General features: G+C 41.2%; 1 protein-coding gene across 9 annotated transcripts in view; it reads left to right on the top strand.

The window, feature by feature from the left end:
- The window catches only part of Rdl (Resistant to dieldrin), a 334,060-nt gene that overhangs the window by 130,610 nt on the left and 180,692 nt on the right, over positions 1-22,758 (top strand). The window lies entirely within an intron of this gene.

Genomic DNA, 22,758 nt, shown 5'->3' with positions numbered 1-22,758 from the left:
ATGTATTTGCTCCCTATCTTCGTATGGAGAGTTTGTCTTGATGTAGAAGTGGACTCTCATGATAGCGTGGGATATCCCCTCCATTTTGGCCTCAACTTGAGAGCTTTTTTGAGCTTGGGAGTTGATTTCAGAGAAAACCAGTGGCACCATCGTGTTTCTCGCGAACTTTTACAAACTTTTACAAAAGGATCAACGGTCAAATCGCAAATCTCTCACACATGCAACATCTCCATTATAAGCTGAGCCAGTCGCCAGGGCTGCCACTTTATTTGGGGACTCCAAAACTGAAAACACGGCAACACTGCTAATGTATTTCTCCCTATCTTTGCATGGAGAGTTTGTCTTGATGTAGAGGTGGACTCTCAGGATAGCGCGGGATATCCCTTCAATTTTGGCCTCAACTTGGGAACTTTTTTTGAGCTTGGGAGTTGATTTCAGAGAAAACCAGTGGTACCATCGTGTTTCTCGCCAACTATTACATACGTATCAATAGTCAAATCCCAAATTCCTCACACATGCAACATCTCCATTCGCGTATTTTTAAAGCAGATTTTTACGAGGAAGTGGCAAGGGTGAGCATAATTCAATATTCGCACCGTTCGAGCGCGCGAAATTGCTTTGGACTAGACCGCCTGTATTATTGCTGCGAGAACCCGCGGAATAACTCGGATTTAATAAAAATCGCAAATCTGCGTCGGGATCCCATCGGATTTGCGGGGTTCTTCCCCGGCGAGGGAGCCGGGATGAAGCAGGTCTTTGTTGAGGAGCAAGGAACGAAGAATGATTCGCTTAAGATGAATCTATAGTGTTTGGGGCACCGACTCGCCGACGCACAGTGGATCGAGTCAATAAGAGAGGTCGGACATGAAATTTTTGACTAAAACTGCATATTTTCTTGTTCAGTTCGTCATATTTTAAAGTTTTAGGAGTTTTTTTCGAAGAAAATTTCACAAGAGAACAAATGGAACTACTTTCAAAATCTCAAAGCTTTGTATAAATGGACTTTTAAAGTTTATAAATTTTGTTCGACCTCTCCTTTTGACCCGATCCTGTGTGTGGCGGAGCGCGCCGCTCGGATGCCGGAGTAATGAATAGAGGAATCCTGAGAAAATGGAGCATTATGCACACCCGCTTTGTACAATGGAGGAAAGCATGCATTCGCATTCTTCTTTTATGCACGTCGCAGATTTAAAGGCCGACATTTTAGTTGATTCCTATAAAGACTTCCCTTCATCAGTCTTGTTTAATCTTCCCTATGCTTACTTTGCAAGCACGCGCGTAAATAAGAGCGCGTTTAATGCGCTCTCTCGTGCTCTGCGACACATAATCACCACAAGTATCCTGTCCCTCCACAGCGTCTCAGGGAGTTGGCCCTTCCTCGCATTGGTGGATCCAGCAAATTGGCAACATTTTTTTTTCCCTATTTAAACTGATGAAAATGTATCGACTCTTGGTGGGGCAGGTGCTCCAACAAGATTCGATTATTTAACATATGTTTAAATGGAGGAAACCCGGTGTTGCCAAATTGCTGGATCCGCTTCTGGTGAAATCCCAATGAAAAAATACGAGTCCGCATTGAATAGCAGAAGTGCGAGACCGCCTGATCTTCCCGAGTTTGCTATTCAGCCAATCAGACACCCGACAACCACTTTTGAATTCCTAGTCTTCTGTCGTTGTAAAAAACATGATAAAATTGAAACCATATATTTTTCGGGAAAAATTGTGTCCTTGACTGACTGCCCGAGGATTCGGCGTTTCCATTGATGTATAATACATTCCCTTTTCTCCAAAATAACACCATAGATTTTTTTTTTTTTTTTTTTTTTTTTTTTTTTTTTTTTTTTTTTTTTTTTTTTTTTTAAATTTTAGCTTTTGACTTTCCCGTTGACTCAAGCGAAAGAAAATTGAAATTTCAAAAATCAAGATCTTTGGTTTTCTTGGAAAATGTGGAATGTATCATACATCAAAAGAAACGCCAAATCCTCGAGAAGTCAGTCATGGACATCTTCTCCCCGAAAAATCGGCTGAATTCGGAAGAAATATATGGTTTCGATTTCCCATGTTACTTTCCATGCGGATCTGATTGGCTGAGAAGCAAACGCTGGCAGATCAGACGGCCACGCACTTCTGTTATTCAATGAGGGCTGTCTGTCTCTCTGTGGTTTACTTCCGATAGTAACTTTTATACTTTAGAGAGGATAGTAACGCGAGGTCCCTGAAATATACCGTCTCTGTTGACGATGGCCCTATGATCAGCTTTCATTTTGGCCGTCCGAGGTAGGTCACAAGTTATTTTATCTCGGCGCACGGTGGATCGAGTCAATGGAAGAGATCGGACAAAATTTGGAGAATTTACAAGCTTATAACTCGGTTCACGCAAAACAGTGATGTTCAGAAAATGATTTATTTGACATCCTCGTGAAGTTTTCTTCGAAAGCAATTTAAAATGTGACAAAGTAAACATCGAAATTTGAAGTTGTGGTCAAAAATTTCATGGCCGACCTTTTGAAGTGACTCGATCCACTGTGCGGCGCTCAATCTCATGAATCTGCGGTCTTCCGATGACGTAGGAACTCAGGACCAGGCTCTATCGGCCGAACACCAAGCGATTAATTGACAAGGAGGCGAATAAACTTTAAGCCAGTCATAAATTTTTGACGAGACCGCAACGGTCGAGAGCCTGCCGGTGGTGAAACTCAGCGAAAACTTCCATCAGGTCAGCTATCAGAAGGGATGGGCAAAGGGGCCAGGGTCCGTTCGAACTAACGCTAGAGGAAATTGCCGAAGGAATGAGATAGTAGGTCAGCTCAGGGTGCTCTATAAGAATTTTGCTCAGCAATAACCCAGTGGACAGTGCTACTTCCCAAAAGCACCATGAACCTTGAAAGATTTTATTAAAATAGCTCTGAAAATAATAAAATGCTACCGAGACCTCTCTTCAAAACAGGGAACAACTAAAATATTTCAAAAGTGGCGTTGGAACATTGAGAGGGATAAAGTATCGTGAAACTCGTTTGAAAACGTTTTAATGATTTTAAAATTCATCAAAAGATCGACGTTACAATGTTTTAAAAAACGTCTTAATCATTTACAAAACATATCTATGCATGCATATACATATGTATGTCTTTGTCACGTTTGTAGAGCTGTAGGGCTTTTTACGCTACGCTACCGCCTCTAGAATCTGTCAAGGTAGAGATTTTCCAAAAGATGGTATCTTTTAGTATCTTTTAGGCCTTCACGGTGGTACAAACGGGAATAAAGATTACATTTTCACCGATTGCAAAGATTATAATCTGGAATGGACCAGGGAATTACGGGTTCGGCAAGGAACAAACGGAATGAGAGAAGGAACGGAGAAAGGAATTTGAGAGTGGGCCGATCAAAGATTACAAAAAACGTTCAGTTCCTATAATCTTTATTCCCGTTCGTGACTCCATAAGCGGGTGTTGTCTTGACTCTCAGTACAAAGGGACTCTAGTTTTTAGAGGAGAAACAGTTCTTCTTTTCGTCTCTGGCGAAGTTTTCAACGGCCCTCGTCGGCAACGCGGCAGCTGCTGTAATCTCAGAACACGGCTCAAAAGCAAGACGCCTGTCCAAGTTATGAATTGCATCAATTACCGACGCTGTTGACCGGTGGATGAGAGAACTCGCCCGCTTTGCGCGCGGTCTTACGGGACGATTGCAACGCTGAGGCAACATTGCAACGATGAAAATACAAACTTTGCACTCCCCTCCCCCGCACCTCTGCCCCCGCCCCCGCCCCTCCACCGCACCTCTGCCGCCGCCGCCCCCCCCCCCCAACAGGGATGGGCAGCCGACCAGAATCGATGGCCCGGGGCCTGGGAGCGAGGACCCAAGTGACCCTTGTTGTCGCTCAGGGCGGATCCGAAGGGATGGAGTCGTGGTTTTAACGATTTGGCAACCACCTCCTAACGGCAAAGAAAATATTCCCTCTGATTGACTGAAGAGTCCCTTTATACCGCGAGTGAAAACAATGCGAATCTATTTCTGATCGGTTCCCGTATTATAGGCCCTCACTGTGTACCAAACGGGAACAAAGATTATATTTTCACCAATGGAGATGTTGCAAGTGTAAGGGATTTGCGATTTAGCTGTTGATTACTATGTAAAAGTTTGCGAGAAACACGATGGTGCCACTGGTTTTTTCTGAAATTAACTCCCCAGCTCAAAAAAAGCTCTCAAGTTGAGGCCAAAATGGAGGGGATATCCCCCGCTATCCTGAGAGTCCACCTCTACATCAAGACAAACTGTCCATGCAAAGATAGGGAGCAAATACATTGACAGGGCTGCCACCCGATTTGGAGACACTAAAACTGAAATCATGGCAGCCCTGCTAATTTATTTGCTCCCTATCTTTGCATGGAGAGTTTGTTTTGATGTAGAGGTGGACTCTCAGGATAGCGGGGGATATCCCCTCCATTTTGGCCTCAACTTGAGAGCTTTTTTTGAGCTGGGGAGTTGATTTCAGAAAAAACCAGTGGCACCATCGTGTTTCTCGCAAACTTTTACATAGTAATCAACAGCTAAATCGCAAATCCCTCACACATGCAACATCTCCATTGATTGACCACTCTGATTTCATGCAATCAATCCTGGCGTATGTAATTAGCTCAACCTTGGCTTGTTTGAGGATAAGCTAATTTATCCGCGGCACGTGTAGTTTCAACCGAGCAAAGACCGATTCGACGAAACCGCGATTTCAACGACCTTAACCCATCTGCTCGGGAAGAAGTTTCCAGGCGAGGCCGCTCCGTCGAAAACCGCAGGAATCCAGGAAGAGCGATTTCATTAGTCAAAATTCAATAGAAATTCAATAGATGGAAACGGAGCGGATTTACTCGGTTCGCGGAACCGCGGATTTTAAGTTTGAAACTTACGGGAAGCCTGGAGCGACTCCATGATTAAACTGTGAACTAGAAATTTAAGGCGTAGCATTGAACAAGAGTGACGCAGGAAAAACAATTCCGGAGAACATACGGCGTCTTCTCTGACGAATTTAGCGGAATTTCGGGGTTCACACAGATCGTATTCGATACATCAAACGGGTGAGATTGTATCGATATCGATCGGTTCAAAACATAAACATAGCCTCAAAAAGAAAATCAGAAATCTGAGAGAACGGGTCTTTTGTAACAGATTTTTTATTCTTTTGAGTGCCAAATGCCAATGCAAAGTGAAATTGTCAGGAAATTTCTCATTTTCAGCTTTTCCAACTTAAATCCTTATAGTTTGGTTTGAGGTTATGTCATGTTGTTTTGAGCCAAACGATACATCGAACCGTTATCGAATACGGTCTATTAGGAATACACTTTTCAGTCAGGAACCACTAATTGGATTACATTTTGCATAAAGGAGCCAGGTGCGTTGCAATGTTGCTAAGATTGTGCAACTTCACCTATTGCGGTATAACGATTTACATGCTGAAAAAATATGAAATTTACAGGGTAATTTTTGTCCTAAATTTACCGTTTTTAGCGAGTAAAATAGAAGCTGTCTAGAGACAATTAAGTGTTCCTTCCAAGACAAAAGGAGCTTCACAATCTTAGCAATATTGTAATGCTCCTGGTTCCTTTTCGCAAAATACAATCCAATTCTGTCTCATCCACGAGAGCACGAAAACGTATGGAAACTAATATACCATACTGGCATATATGAACTCCATTTTGCAATGAGGAACCACTATCTCTGGCACTCCCATAAAAGCACATATACGCATAGGGAAACCAATAGTATGTATTTTGTTTTAAAAACAGGCTAGAAATAGTGGTTCCTTTTTGCAAAACGTAATTCGAATAGTGAAAGGATTAACGAGAAATGGATTGCATTTTGCAAAATGGAACCTACAATATTGCTAAGATTGTGCAGCTCCTTTTGTCTTGGAAGGAACACCTAACTATCTCTAAACAGTTTCTATTTTACTCGCTAAAATCTGTAAATTTAGGACAAAAATTACCGTGTGAATTACACATATTTTCAGAATGTAAATCGTTATACCGCAATTGGTGAGGTTGCACAATCTTAGCAACATTGCAATGCACCTGGTTCCTTTTTGCAAAATGCAATCCAAATAAGCATATTGAAAAATTTAAAAAAAAAATGACAAATGTATCTAGAGTTTGATGAGATGAAATGATAGAAAAACGATGACTGCCAGTTTTCGAACGCGATTGGCAACGGTAGAGTGGTTTGCCCTTATCCGCGCGAGGCGGTCCATTATTAATGAATTATTGCTGATTAATCGATTAATTTGTTAAGTAACTGGGTGGATTACCTTCTCTCGCTTCTTTTTCTCCCCCCCCCCCTTACTCGTACCCTTCATGACCCGTCGACACAGAACGACGGAGAGGGGGAGAGGGGGAGAGAGCGGGTGAGGCAGAGCTCACCACTCTAGAGGGGCAAAACGTGAGAGGAAAGAGTTCTGGTGCACAAAAAAAAACTGCTCTTAGTGGATTTCAGGTCCAGCCTGCAGTCGTGGTCGTTGCCAAACCGATGGCGTTCTTTGAAAGTTGGCATCATCGTTTTTCCTCCATTTGAATGTATGTCAAACGGTTTTAGGAAATTTCGTCAACGATTTTTTGTCCAAGCACTGGTTTTTTCCAGTAGTTTAAGTCCACGCGTTTTTTCGGCAGGGGAATTTTGGTCCACATCCCAATTATTGAGACCCAAAGTTAATTGGTCAAAATGTAAATACAAACAACATTTGCACACGGTGTTTTTGGATGAAATGTATAGTGTCTTGGAAGAATGAGGGTTTGCTCGTTTTTTGTTTGTTTGGTTGGTCAAACGGAAAAAAATATATAATTGAGAATTTTGGCGTCAATTCCATGAGGGAAAAATCACTAAAACTCTCCACACCTCTTTGGTGCAACAGGATTTAATTATCTTTTAAGAAAATCCCATCTTCTTATACCATAACCGGATGAACCTTTTGATTTTCCTCAGCTGAAGGCTCTTAGATTGTTCCTGTGTACGATAACTTCGCGACGGCGCCGGCGTGCCGCGGCGCTTCAAACTACTATTTCGCCATGAAAGTGTTGCACAGTATCATACAAGATTGAAGGCATCCCAATCGTATCATGATTGATGGCATCTTTCAAAAGCACGAAGTTCCCTCGCAAATTAAATCGAGTGACGACGAAAAAGAGAGAGCTGTAGTCGAAAAACTTGCTAAGTCCTAGTATCCGGATCCAGTAACGTTTAGCGTTTTTGAACGTAATTAGAGGAAAAAGTGGCTTGATTCAAGCAGAAATATGCTCAAATTACCGCCGAGAATATTTCCTTATGAATCAATAAAGAAAATAATGCCTGTTTAGAGAAAAAAAGATGCTTAAATAAAAAGGAAAGTCACTTAGATCAAGCAGAAACCAGCTTTCATTCAGCTATTTTATTCTTGATTCAAAATAAAATCTTGACGGCATACTTAAGAATGTTTCTGCCTAAGTCGAGTCACATTTTTCACTAATGAAATTCATAAATTATGCTAAAAGTTCTTAAATACGGATGCTAGAACTCAGTGAGTTTTTTAGATTACCGCTTTCTTCTTGTAACGTAGTATCTTGATTTATTTTGCAAGGAAAGCTCTGTACCCTTAAAGGAAGCTTGTCATTCTTGATACGTTGGAGCACCTTCAATCTCGTATGATACTGTGCAGCACCCATGTCGCGAAACAGTTTCTTGAAACGCCGTAGCACTCCGCGGCGCGACAGGCGACCAGCGTGACACGCGCATAGGCGCCTTCAAACCTAACAGGGATACTTCACGCATTGCGCAACGCGTGAAGTATCCAGTTAGGTTTGTAGGCGCCAGTGCGCATTCCGCTCTGTGTTAGGCTATAATATTCAAACTCGCGGAGTCAGCGTTTTTCAACTCATGATTTTGAAATGTTTGCACACTCTGCACGGATTATTCTTATTTCAATTGATGAACAAAAAAATGTATCAAAGGAAAATATAACGTGTGTTTTGAAAATATTAAGGTGGTTCCGTGTCTAATTTAATGATTTCCACGCTTTTAACGCATATTCCACAATAATAACTTTCGCGTTGCGTTGTGATGAAAACAGAGGTGACTCGGTGGCTCAGCTGTATCAAAGCACCAACGTCTTTGCAGTAGTATAGTTTAAAGGCGGAAAGCTGGAAAATTGGCGCGCTCCTCTCGCAGATTTTGAAGATTTTCAGGCGCTCCCTACTCGCTGATTGTAATTTTTGCGCTAATTTCTACGGTAAGGAATCTATTGTCAAAAACACCCTGTTTATCGATCATTTACCATAGGTTTAAATGGCGTATCAATCGATTTATCGCAAAGCACGCCACGCTGCTGCCTAACATAGACCCAAGAGACTCCCCAAAATTATCCCAGATGCTTGCTGATAATTACGGCGACCCAACGGGCGTGTTTAATGAACCGCGAAGCGCGGGATAAAACCCAAGTCGATGCAAAGCAATTTTTGTTGAGGTCACTTTGACGTCATATTGAGAATCCACATCACAAAACATGTTGGGGAGATAAAGGTTAACTTCCACCCGATTTTCGCCGAGCGGAGGCTAGAGACGAAAGTTTCTTTTTCAGTGTTGAAACGGGCTCGGCGCAGCGTTGCCAAACTCCAATAAATTCTGAGTTTCACCCCCAATATTCGCCGTTGCAAGTCATTTCCGGAGCTGAAAGATAAGTCCTCTCCGTGAGAAAAATCGTTCCAAAGTTAAAGATTCAATTTTTTTTAAATTCTTTCAAAATTGGATTTCTTCCGTAGCATCTAGTACGTGTGAGTTTTAACTCAAGAATCCTTTGATTCCTATTTTGAAAACAAGGCAGAGATAAAATTTCAAGCTCTTCAAGTTCGCTCAATAGGATTTTTGAGGAATTTTCAAAAGCAGGGTGTCCACAAGTCCAGAATTTGCGGAAAGTTCGGAATTTTTTTATTTTTGTCGCAATTTGAGCGGGAAATTCAAATTTTTGAAATTTTGTCAGTTGAATGTACTGAAAAAGTACGGAATTTTTCTGTCAAGTAGGTACTGAATTTTTTGGGAATGCACTGAAAAAGTACTGTAAAGGAACTGATTTTTGGCCGGCCTGTTTTAGTAGACACCCTGAAAAGAGACCACCCTGAAACAGGATTTTGCAACAACCCCTCTCCGCAAAGTTCGTTCGCGCGTTGGCAACGCCGGCGCGGCATCAAAACTCGGATTTGACTTACGAGCGAAGCAAACTCGCAAATTCACTGAAGCGCACACACAAAGGGATGAAATAAGACGGCGAGGGATAAGATAGCGGGTCGCTTTTTGCTTTCAACTTTCAACCTTCTTGGCCAGATTTTGCTCCCTCCTTTCATCCCTTTCAAACCCCACGTCCGCCCGACGTCGGCGAGTGCCAGGAGAGCCTTAGTCAATAACTGGACGTACTCACTCAAAAAAATAAAAAAAGAGTTAGGTTATAAAAATATGCTGCCGTGCTAAGAAAGAACGCCGTATGAGCCTTCAGATCTTGCCAAATTCCCTTCAATAAAAACCGAATTTACTGGGAAACTTGTGAATGTTTTTTTCCAAAATGTTTAAACAATTTTGTACGCAATTTAATCTAAAATATCTGAAAAGTTCAAAGAAAAATATGCACGAATGTCGTCAAATGTACATGTTTTGTCAAGAAAAATTTGGCAACCCTCGAATGTTCATATGGCGTTCTTCCTTAGCACGGCAGTATGTATCGTACGCACGGTGTTTTACTTCGGTCGTCAAACGGAGCTTCAGTTCATTTAGCCAGATTTTCTTGTGATAAAAAACTACTTTCAGTTCGTGTAATTGAGCTTCACGTTCATACGATCGGATTTTTAATATTTCGTCGCCATAGTACATGAAATTGAACTTTCGTGCTCTTGGTCGCACAATCTATGAAGATGTTATTCGATGGCGTTGCGCACTCAGTGCAATCTGCCATATAAACCGATGGGGAAGGATCGATTATCAGGACGTGCGCCACGGACATCATAGAAATCGATACTTTACCATAGCTTCAAATTAGAAAATATCGAAAGTCGATTATTTCGCCCCGCCACTGACGTTAAATACCCGGTATCCGGTACAATGAATTACCAAAACCAAACCGAGAACAGTGTCGATACAAACAGCCCAAACTCTTGTTCACTTGGTCCGGAGACTTTGTCTTTTGAACTGGAGGTTCAACCTTTGTAGCTAAAAATTATCAAAAAAGTTTTTCCATTTTTGGAGCATTAATAATGTTGAATCAAAGTTTGTTGTCTGCCAGAAACGGGTTATCAAACATGTAAAATTGTTTGGTTTTCGCTCACATTAAAGCCTTATAGGAAATTCTTGAAGTAGCGATCAGATGAAAATTCTTATTGTGCAAAACCCCGCAATTTTACCGATAGTTTCCCAAAATATCTACGCAATTTTGCCCTACACGCAAGAGAAAATCGTTAGGGAATCACACAAGCACTTAATTATGTCGGCAACATCATCAAATAGTCGTTGCTTTTTACTCTTCATAATTGTGAAGATCACCAATTTGAACAATTTGCAAATAAAATGCACCGTAAAGCATAAGTACTCACTTTTACAGTATCAAGTTGTGTGAAAATGTGCTAAGCTAGTTTACACTTAAGCTTTGGGACTCTAATAACATCAAAAACATTTAAGTCGTCGATATTCGCAATGACGATCACGTTTTGCGCACTTAGTCACATACGTGTTAAATATTAGCCGCAACACATTGAAATTACTCCGTAGTCACAATATTATATCATGTATCTTCCAATTATGGATGTTTTTGGCGTTGATGCAGGAGATTCACTCCTATCATCGTGTTCCTTTTTTTGTTTTTCATCTTATGTTTCATCCGGATAACTCAGCCTCAGATTTTTCTTGGTTAGTTATACCCACATTTTACACTATCATATGTTCTGACCTACGATCCTCTCTGCGGAAAAAAAGAATGGTAGTGAGTACCAGTCTGATACGTGACATAAGATTGCCAGGAAATCTAGCACGGAATACTAAATTCCTATCAGTGCCAACTGCAGGCTGATGGTTGAAATTGATAGACAAAGAAGACATAGGGAGTATGGCGTGATCCTATTGGTTGTAAAAGGTAGTTCTTACATGCCCAGGAAAAAATTGTGGACTAACTATAGGTCCTCTCGTGGGTTGCTTTTAGTTAGTCTATTACCTACCTCCTTTGTCAGTTGCAACCACCCGCTTCCACCAATAGGATCCCTTCACACCCCTTTTGTCTTCTTTATATATAGCTTTGTCTATCAATTTCAATAATCGGTCCACTAGACGTCTGCTGAGTATTATCATGGCGGCCATTCTTTTTTATTCGTGTCAAACTCATTTTTAATCTCACTTTCCATTTTTCTTCAAATTCAAGGGTCCCTATGCATGTTCGTACTAATTAATATCCTTTGATAATTTAATTAATTGTAATTTCTCCTTGATTTTCATTCTACGAACCCCGAATTTGCATTTCATGGGCGAAAGCCGCACTCACATGTTGAATCATATTGCATGTTTACTAATGTTTTTCAGGGGCTATCTTCTGTGTACTTTTTAATCCCAAATTCATTTTTAGAAATAAAGCTGAAAAATTAACGCACAAAATCGAGATTTTTAAATTGCGTTGACTAAGAAATATCATTAAAGTGCTGATTTGGATCTGATGGTTGACGAGATTACAAGAAAATTAAGAAATCACCGTTTCCTCGTCTAAGTTTCTTGGAGTAATCATTGCGTCATGTGTACCTTTCGCTTTTCAAATATTTCCATTTTTTACCATTTTAAAATGTCAAGCAATTCAAAATCATTAATACCAATTTAATTTGTTTTTTAATATATTATATTTTCCGCCTTTTGTGAAAAAATGGATTAAAAAAAGTCAGTAAATATACGGGGCTCTCTGTTTTGATGCACTGAAGCAATATTATGACATGCTTTCAACAAAATGTTGAGGATGTTATATTCCAGATGTAGTAGGGCTGAGAAAAACAAAACATAAATTAGGATCGCAACTGGCCTTGGTGTGTGTGTGTTGGACAGACTGCATTAAACACATTCTCATTTCGCTCACGAACTTTTCAAACAGCAGGGACACGTATATGCAAGGACTTCTACAAAAAAAGAGAGACAAAATTTTAAGAATATTTTTGGTCAATACCCATTCCAAGAAGGTATTGTATCCGCACAACTGATGACGTAACACTGATAGTTTCTTTCACCACCCTCCTCATAATCAACAGGTTCAAGGTGTGAAATAAAATCCACGGAGCTGCAGCTGTAGACATAGTTGCATATTTTTCGTTTCGAAGGCGTTTGTTTGCCGCGCACCCGCCTCTCGACAGTCAGTGCAACTGGAAGAGCGACAAGAGCAAAGCATCTTTAATCTGTTGGAACTGCCGTGTTAAGAAAAATGCTGCATGAAAATTCGTGAAATGCCAAATTTTAAATTTTTTTTTTTTTTTTTTTTTTTTTTTTTTTTTTTTTTTTATCAGCGAGTACATTTCAAGGAGGACTGAATCCGAATATTTTCCGCTCAAAAGCCTTTCGATCAGTTTTCTCAAAACTTTACTCCTCGAGTTAATGCTCTCTACCGTAACGTATAGCGGTCTTACCCGCAGATGGAAAATGAAATTTCAAAGGGCCCAAATAATTTCACAAAATTTGAAATCTCGATTTGCAAATCTCCCGGAAAAATGATCGATTTTCAAATCTTCCGGAAAAATTCTCGATTTGCACGTCTTCCGAAAAAATTATCAATTTGCACATCTTCCGGAAAAATGATCGATTTTCAAATCTTCCGGAAAAATTCTCGATTTTCAAATCTTCCGGGAAAATTATCAATTTGCACATCTTCCGGAAAAATTCTCGATTTGTAAATCTTCCGGAAAAATTCTCGATTTGGAAATCTTTCGGTAGAAAATCCGGGATAGGAGAAATCTCCCAATTCCGGATCAGCAGCCGGAAAACGGGAGGCCCGTCTTAGCGGGTTCGAATCCCGTCAACGGCCGTTCTCAAACGGGTCATTGTCTGGTCTGACCTCCATCGGCGTCGGCTTTTCCTTTGATCCGCCTCCGTTGCACAGGTCGCGAGACTCGCACGCCGCGGAATTGGGTCAAGTTGAGTGACCTTTAATTTTGATTCACTTCCGGGCCCGCTTCCCCGCCCCCGCTCCCACCCCTACATCCCTCTCCGCCGCCACTCCCTCGCCTCTTCCACGCCCGTCGATGAAGCAAGCGATGGTTTCGATTCAACCTTTTTCGGCGAGGGATGGAGATTCTCAGCGTCGGGAAGGTCATTCACGTTGCCGCGACTTCCGGAATTCTCATGCAGGGAGAGTTAAGGCATCTCGAGCCCTGATTTCAGAAACCGTCGGAACCGTTCGCGTCCAAATAATTCAAGTTATATAACCGCTAGGCTGAGAGACTTAATTTATTGCTGGTTTCAAACAGGTCTCTCGTAAGTCAAAACTGAATTATCCGGGAAAATGTTCCAAGTCTTCCGGAAAAATTATCGATTTGCAAATCTTCCGGAAAAATTGTCGATTTGCAAATCTTCCGGAAAAATTCTCGTTTTGCAAATCTTCCGGAAGAATTATCGATTTGCAAATCTTCCGGAAAAATTCTCGATTCGCAAAGCTTCCGGAAAAATTCTTGACTTTGAAATCTGCCGGAAAATTGTCGATTTGCAAATCTTCCGGTAGAATATCAGGGGCGGTAGAAATCTCCCGATTTGGGATAATTACCCGAGAGACAAGAGGCCTGGTGTTTCACCATATTAGAAAAAATGGTCGATTTTGGCACGGAGTCTGGATATTTTCGACGAATATTATCACCGTGTCAAAAATCAAGTAGACTTATGTAAGTTTACCACACTTTCTTACGGTACAGTCTACCATGGCGTGGTTGTACAAATCCCCCTTACAATCTGTGAGACAATTATTTCAACATCCAAGTAGATCGAGCTGCATAGCCACTAATTTGAAGGAGCATGCAGCTCCTTAGTCTACCACCGAGCGCTTTAACGACTCCTCGGCAGACTTCGTGATACACTAACTTCGACGTCTGAATTACTCGAGTTGCATAACCACCAAATTGAGCGAGCATCCAGTTTCGTGCCGGAGTATAGCGCGATTTTACGACTTTTCCGCGGGGTTTGTGATACAATAATTTCGACTTCTAAATAGCTCAAGTTGCATAACTACTTAATTTAAGGAGCGCTCAGTCTCTTGCTGTATAGCATCATCCGCTTTTATGAATCTTCCTCACAGTCCGTGATGCAATAATAATTAAAACTTACAAATTACTCAAGTTGCATAATCTTCACACACTGACTTCCTCCCTTTTTTTCCGATACTGTAGAACGATGTGACAAAGCGACTGTTCCGTTTATTGCGGACGATCCATTCGCTCCACTTGCGAATCATCGGTTATCGATCTTTTCCAATTTGAAAGAATGGTAAAGAATCGATTTTTAAGGTATACCCTAATAATCGATCCTTTTCCATTGTTTTAAATGGCATCAATCGATTCATCGTAAAGCACGACACGCGTGATCTGTGAAATATCGAGGTGTTCCCATGTGAAAGTATGGTGAAGAATCAATTATCAAGGACGCCCCGATAATCGATCCTTTTCCATTGGTTTAAACGGCGCGGATCAATCGATTCATCGCTAAGCCAGAGGCGGATCCAGCAATTTGGCAACACCGGATTTTCTACATTTAAAGCTATGTTAAATAATCGATTCTTGTTGGAGTACTTGCCCCCTCTAAGAATCGATACATTTCCATAGGTTTAAATGGAGAAAAACAGTGTTGCCAATTTGCTGGATCCGCCAATGTTCATCGCTAAGCACGCCACGCCACCGGTGTAAATCAGAAACGGAACTTATCCAGTCACTACAACTAGACTACACTGCCATCTTGCCAGTTGTTCATCTCCTCGCTACTCAATTTCTACGTGAGCCCTGTTCTCCGGCTAACTTAAAGCTTTCCGGGGCTCATGAGAAATAGAGCTACGCCCTTATATCAGAGGAGTGGCTATCCGTCGGTTCCGGGTCCATTTGGTGTGACTGCACGGAATTCTCAGGTCCCTAATCACGGCTAGGGTGCCCTATAACCGCTAACTACCGGTCGTTCCCTCGACGCACAGTGGATCGAGTTGATTAGAGAGGTCGGACATGAAATTTTTGACTAAAACTGCAAATTTTGATGTTTATTTCGGCACATTTTAAATTTCAAGGGGTGCTTTCCAGAGAAAATTTCACGAGAAAACCAATGGAGCCACTCTTAGAACCGAAAAATTTTGTATAAACGGAGTTACAAGCGTTGAAAGTTTCCAAATTTCGTCCGACCTCTCCGACTGTGCGACGAGTCTCCTCACTCTGGCTCGTGGATTGTCTGCTGTTGCCGTCTCAAATTCACGAGGAGGGTAAAAACCAAATTTACGAAAATGGTACAATTCCACCTCTCAGACCCTTGTGAGACACACACAAAACAAAAGAGGAAGGGGTAGTTGGACGATATGGCATTTCCAATTAATTGAGGGCTCGGAGGACAAACCTTGCCGTGGTTACCCATTTTCTTGTGCTTTTTAGTAGCACAGGAGTTGTAAATCTGCCATCTGTAGAGTTTGCAGAAACACCGGGCGCCGGACTCAAATGTTTCCAGACGTGCGGCAACTTGGCGGGGGCGGGAAACCTGCGACCTCCCCGCCGCACAGTGGATCGCGTCAATTAGAGAGGTCGGGCATGCAATTTTTGACTGGAACAGCCAATTTTAATGTAAATGTCGTCAAATTTGAAATTTGAAGGGGTGCTCTCTAAAGAAAATTTCACGAGAAAACCAATGAAACCACTTTCAGAACGATAAAGCTTTGAATGAACGGAGTTATAAGCGTTTAAATTTTCCTAATTTTGTCCGACCTCTCCTATTGACTCGACGATCCACTGTCCGCCGGCGGACTCTAAAGCGAAACTAGCCGGATAGATAACCAATTTCCGCTCAAGCTCGACCTCTCAAGTTTTCGGTATCAAGCGCCAATCAAGTTTTATAAGTCTGATCGTCAGCACCATAACCGTTAGCTTTTATTGCGCCTAAGGTTGCCAACCTACACCGCCGCCCAAGGTTTCCAGATTGTGCAATCAAAAGTGGATAATTCTCATGGTTTTAAATAGGGGAAAATGCTGGTATTTCAGCATTATCTAGCAACATGCCACGAGGGTGTCTACGAATCCGGATTTTTCAGAAAGTCCGGAAATAGTAATGATTTTCCAAGGGCAGTCCGGAAGTACTGAAAAAGTGCGGTAATTTTGCAAGGCGGTCCAGAATGTTTTCATTTTTTTTGTCATTTTTGTCGAAATCTGAGCGAAGAAAAGTTTTGAAATTTTTTGAATTTCGTCAAATGCGGGTACTGAAAAAGTGCTGAATTTTTCTGTTGTGGAAGTGCTGAAGTTCTTGGGACTTTACTGAAGAAGTACTGTAAAAGTACTAATTTTTGGCCACCCTGTTTTAGTAGACACCCTGAATGTTGCTCCCGCACCTGCGGGTCGATTATTGAAATTGATAGACAATGCTATAGACATAGAGGACAAAAAGGACATGGATATATGCCATTGGTCACCTAATGATGATTGATAAACAACTTGTTGAGAAAAATAAAACAAATTAAACAAATTAAACTGACTGGGTTGATTTCCAAAAGTAACGTTTACACTGTAGGGAAGCTAGCAGTGCGGAGTCTCTAAAATACACTGCACCTGAATAAGCTAAGTTAGGTTTGATACGTTCACTTTTTTTCGGGTATTCCGGCTAATAAAAGGGTCTGTAAAAGATTTTTGTCTCCCTCTTTCCAAGTAAAGAATGAGGAAACATTTTTTTTTTTGTAGAGACTGAGATCAATATGGAAAAAACAATGAAAATGATAGATTTGACGTTTCAATGCACAGCTTCAATCAGAGGCGGGTCCAACAATTTGGCAACATTGGCTTTCCTCCATTTAAAATCGTGTTGAATAATCGATTTTTGTCGGAGCACCTGGCCCCTTCGATAATCGATATATTTCCATAGGTTGAAATGGGGGAAAACAATGTCGCCAAATTACTGGGACCGCAAACGAGCTTTAATCCTTCACCACGGCTCAAGGTCAGAGCTTTCAATAACGTATGTTTTATGACATCTGTTACGAAAGATTTGATGGTCTGTTTGGACTTCAAGCAATAACTACGCCGGTGGAGCCCTGTCGTGGACTTAAATGTCAGATTTTGTGTCAGTCTTTTCAACCTTAACTTGACTGTTGCAGAATTTCTACTGGTGAAGTTCAAATTTCCATTGGACAAAGGAACTTTTCCCCGATTTAGAAAATCTTACCACCGTCTAAGGAAGGATCAAAGTTTCCCGAGAAAAGTCTAGTGCCATAAATGGGAACAGGAGAGTTATCAGAGACATTCTCGGAAATGTTCTCCGGTAGCTCTTTAAAATGAACCGCATTCAGCAGAAAGGAACCAAGGCATACCAGCAATGGGCCTGTTGCATGCAAGAGATACAGCCATGCGAATAGACTTTTTAGAGGTTAAATGACACGAAAATTACGATGGTCACATTGAAAAAGTCTGAAATACACTCCTTACTGCGCAATTTGCGTTGATAGGAACGCGTTTTTTCAAATTTCCCGCGTCTGGGGGCAGTTTTCTAACGGAAACAATTAACGGCAACTCGCTGCTATTTCCGGTCAACTAAAACTGACAACATAACCTAAAAATCGGAGCTCGTGATATCGTGAAATGAAATGTAGAAGGATTGTGTTGGATATTTAAAAGTTGATCGATTTGGTTACCGCATAAAGCGTATGTGGACCACTATAAGAGATCACGTTGGGTTTGTAAACAAACTGAAGGAAAAAATAACAACAACAACAACGACTCGACATCTTCCGGAAATCACTGAGCCCACCGTTTGCTCGTTTCCGGTGATTAGAAAACTGCCCCCAGACGCGGGAAATTTGAAAAAGCGCGTTCCTAACAATGCAAATTGCGCAGTAAGGAGTGTATTTCAGACTTTTTTAATGTGACCATCGTAATTTTCGTGTCATTTAACCTCTATAAAGTCTATTCGCGCGGCTGTATTTCTTGCATGCAACAGGCCCATTGCCACATTTAATTGGGCAGTTCAATTTTTAAATGAAAACGGTTGTGCGGATTTTCGTGCAAATCTCAGTGAATTTTCCGACATAGTACGAAGCGAATTCCTTTAAATTCTCAAAGGAATTCGCACGTTCTCTTGTGAAACATTGAATTGTCCAATAGAATTTGGCAGTAGCGGATGTGGCTCGGTTCCTTTTTGCTTAACAAAAGAACAACTTAATTTGGGGAAAAGGTTGCAAAAAAAGAACAAAGGATAAACAAAACCCGGAACGTTTCAAAATAGTTACAGTTTCATTTTCAACTGGAAAATAAATTAAAAATAATAACGAGCCGTCGCTATGCTGTTATTGCGAGACCGAGACTGATTACCAGGTACACAGACTCGGCACAGTGCAGCAAAATCAAAGCACGTAAGACAATGATTACAAAGGATGGACATTTTTCTGCTTAACGCGGTCCACATGTCAGTGAGTACTGTGTATGCTAGGGGGTGTCTGTGTGTGTGTTTTTTTTTCAATCAAAGTTCCCCAAAGTTGATTTTAGCCGAGAATTTCTGGAGGGTTCCCTCTTAGATCCCTACCACCGCCGACTTAACTTGGAGAGCTCTTCGCCAGCTCGTCCATTGGTTTTAAACAAAAGCTGTATAGCGGCCATATCTCTCAAAAAATTTTACATTTCATCGCCCCTTCGACAAGAGCGTAACTGTTCTTTGAGTTGAGCCCTATTATCCATGTAATCTCATGCTTTCCAAGGCTCACGTAGTAATAGAAATACATTTTACGTCAGAGGACCGACGATTTACGAACCGTTGATCAGATTGCGAACCCTCCCTTCTCGTGGAATAAAACAGAGCGAACGGCAACCGTCGGAGGTTAAGTGCTTCAATTAAAGGCTTGCGACAGATTTGTCGGTCATTAACGCTTTACGGTGGTATTGGCGGTTGGTGGGGCAACCGGGAGGAGGGGAGGGATAAGTCGCAACAAAAGTTTCCGCTCAAAAGTAGCCAGCAATGTTGCCGGGAAATCGTCATCCGTACTGTCGAGTCCGCATTATTTTCCGCTTACCCCTTATCTGCCGTGCTAGGGAAAAACACCGTATTACCATTCAACTGTTGCCAAATTGCCTCCGAAGAAAGATTTATTTTTAAGACAATTTGTGAATTTTTACCCCCGGAATTTTCAGATACTTCGCATTTAATTGCGATTAAATTTTTTGGAAAAAATAGAAGAATAGCACTCACAAATTTTCCTGAAAACTGATACTTTATGAAAGGAGTTTTGGCAACGCCTGAAGGTTCATACAACGTTCTTCCTTGGCACAGCAGTTATCGGCCAGTGACGTGGCGTGAATTGCGATGGATCGATTGTTATGCCATTTAAACCTATGGAAAAGGATCGATAAATAGGGTGTTTGTAGCGAACACCTTAATAATCGATTCTTTACCATAGGTTTAAATTACATAACAATCGATATATCGCAATTCACGCCACGCCACTATTATCGGCTACTCCCGAGCGTTCGAACCCCAATTCCGCGTGCGTTACAAAAACACCGGTTGAATCGCCCATTTTAATGACGTCATTGTTGGAATGGGCTCTAGCGTAGGAACGACGGTTTATTCAGTCGTTCGTCCTTTCGGCGTAAAGGCGTACCTGACTTGCCACTTGAGCTCCGGGAAGCATTGACCTATACGAACGGTAGGGCTGCATCTCGAGCTGCAGTTACGCTGTTACATTGTAGGAGTGACGGTATAATGGTTGCGTCTGGAATTGAATTCTAGGGTGGAGATTACTTTGAATGAAAGTTGAGCTTCTAATGGAACTCCATCGCTGGTCACACGACAGCGCCGGACACAATAATATTCGAATCGGTCGATGCTATAAGCAAATACGTGCACTATCTGATAAGCTCTACAACGTAGGCATTCTTAAACCTAGTTTGACAGACTTGGGGTTTTAGATCCACGCTTTGCTATAATTTGGTGCAATTAAGTAGTACAATCACACTCACGTGGGAAGTTTTGATAAAATTCTCATGTGCAAGAGCTCATGGCTCGTAATGTGGAACAAATTAGAATTCAATGGGAGGAAGCGAAAGAAAAAAGGAAGAGGGTGAAATAAATAAGGATAAAAAGGAAAACAGGAATAAGTAAAAGGAGATAAAAAGAAGGAGCAAAAAGAAGGAGAGAAAAGAGAAGCGGAACCGCAGGAAGAAGAGGAAGAGGAAAAGGATGAGGAATATGAAGAGATAGACGAATAAGAATTTGATTTTCTTTTACTCATTTCTTTGTTCTCTTTCTTTTTCTTTCTCTCCGTTTTATTGTTCTTCTTTATCTCGCGCTTTTCTCCTTCCTTCTTCTTCCTCTTCTTCCTCTTCTTCCTCTTCTTCCTCTTCTCTCTCTTCTTTCTCTTCTTCCTGTTCCTCCGCCTCCTTTTCCCCCTCTTTCTATTCCCACTTCTCCTCCTCCGCTACCTCCTAGTCTTCCTTTTCTTCTTCTTCTTCTTTCCTTTTTTCCTCTTGTTCTTTTTCTTTACTTCTTTTCCTCTTGTTCTTTTTCTTTCCTTCTTTTCCTCTTGTTCTTTTCTTTCTCTCTTCTTCTTCTTCTTTCCTTCTTTTCCTATTTTCCTTTTTTTCTTTTTTTCTTTCTTTTCTTCTCTTCTTCTCCTTTCCTTCTATAAATCTTCTTCTTCTTCATTTCTTTCTGCCACCTTTCCTTCCTTCAATATCCAATGTGTCCCCAGCTGATATAATGTTGGACGTCCTAAGCTTTTTCACCTATGCGTTTTTCTCAAAACCCCCTTGTGAAAATGACCATGAAACTTAAAATAACTACCCTCAACCGTTCGCGGAGGTTATCAAGTAAAACCAGAACCACTTGCGAGTAAGAACCTTTCAACCATTTACGATCTGGCACACCGCGCTCTGCTCGCTTCAGTGTCATTGTTCGCTCTCTCGAGATTACGACTTACACAGAGTTCTTTATTGAAGCCTGATTAAACGCGATGCGAGGGTCATCTTTCCGCGAATAATGAAAATAGTTGCGGCACTTAAAATTATGAGACCGTCAAGTTCCAGAAAATTCCAACTTCTTTTCACGAGCAGAATTAGACGGACGTAAAATTAAGGGATACTTTCATCCTCATCGTCGATCCTTGAACTCGCGCCACTTTTGTGTGAAGGGCTCAGCGGGCCAAGGAGCTTAAGTGGATACGAACCTTATCAAAATTAGACTACTTTTTGCAATGAGAAATATCCCTGGTTCGTTTTAGAACCCTTCAGGGTTGTATTCATAGTCGTTCCTGAAACATTTCCCTCGTTGAGAAGTCCCACGTAGTTCACGCTCGTATTAAAAGAGGTTTAAGGAAGCTCTCAAAATCGCAGTGTAAAAAGAGAAATATTTACCAACTTTGAGTAAAATTCAGCAACGTAACATTGGAATTATAATAATTCACGGAAAAAATGAAATTGCTGATTTAAAAATGTTGTACAGTTAGAAAAAAGTGACAGACATGTTTCAATGTAGATTTTACGATAAAAATAGCAAATTTAACCACGCCCATGGTTGGATTAGCTATCTACTATTGTAAAATGTACATATGAAACATGTCTATGTTACTTTTTTTAACAATTTATTTGTTAAACCAACAATCCATTTTTTCCCGTGTAAGTTCGAACCTACCTTTGAATTTGTCAAAATTCCAAAAAATGTTTTTCCTAATTTTTTTTAGTAGCATATCATTTTAATCCCTTGCAAGGATTCATTTCAAAAATTACGCTGCTCAATTTTACTCCAAGTCCCCAAAAATTGTTTTTTTATGATGCCACATTAAGGATCTCCTTGGAGCTCCCCTAAATCACAGTTTGAACCATTCGAGAATTCCTAAGAAAAGGAGCTGTTTAACCCTCAGATGCCGAAGACTCTCTTCATACACGCAGAGTCCAAAGACGGGCCCTATTGGCCCGTATTCAAATTCACGTACCCTTCGAAGCACCAATACAAATAAGACCGACGAAAACAAACGCAAGATGGAAATAGAGCAAAAGAATAGACGCGCCGCGCGGGTGTTAACGGCGCAGGGATACAGCTATTCGTACTTGACGGATGTCCGTGTTGCGTCTGCAAAATTGAAGGCGCGATGGCTCGAGTCGTGAACTCGCACTGCTCTGCTCCTTGCTGCCAATGAGGTATCGCTCGGATTCGAGAGAGAGGTTGAAAAACGCGGCCTGAGTACGTCCTCCTATCTTCAGCTATGTTGACACTGGATTTTTTTTCAATTTGACGTTTGATTATTTTTTTAGGATGTACCTAAAGCTCGCATGTGCTAGTACCGGTCTTTTGCAACCGATGGAGCTTGTGCTTTTAACAAGCTTCGGGTCAATTTGACGCAGCTTGGACATCTGAAGGTTTAGGAATAATTATGAATACGACCCTAAACCTTCAAAAATATTACAACTTTAAAAATCACTCTCATGCCTACTTTCCTGAAAAAAAGAAAAAAAGAAAAAAAAACTCAAAAGTAAACACTGTGGTGTTACTCATTCGGTGAATTTTAATGACAGTACGTTAAACATCCTAGTTTGATCCGTA

The sequence above is a fragment of the Bemisia tabaci genome, chromosome 10 (assembly GCF_918797505.1).
Source record: "Bemisia tabaci chromosome 10, PGI_BMITA_v3".
NCBI lineage: Eukaryota > Metazoa > Arthropoda > Insecta > Hemiptera > Aleyrodidae > Bemisia > Bemisia tabaci.
The sequence above is the reverse complement of the archived record's forward strand: the minus strand, read 5'-3'. Positions and strand labels throughout refer to the sequence as shown.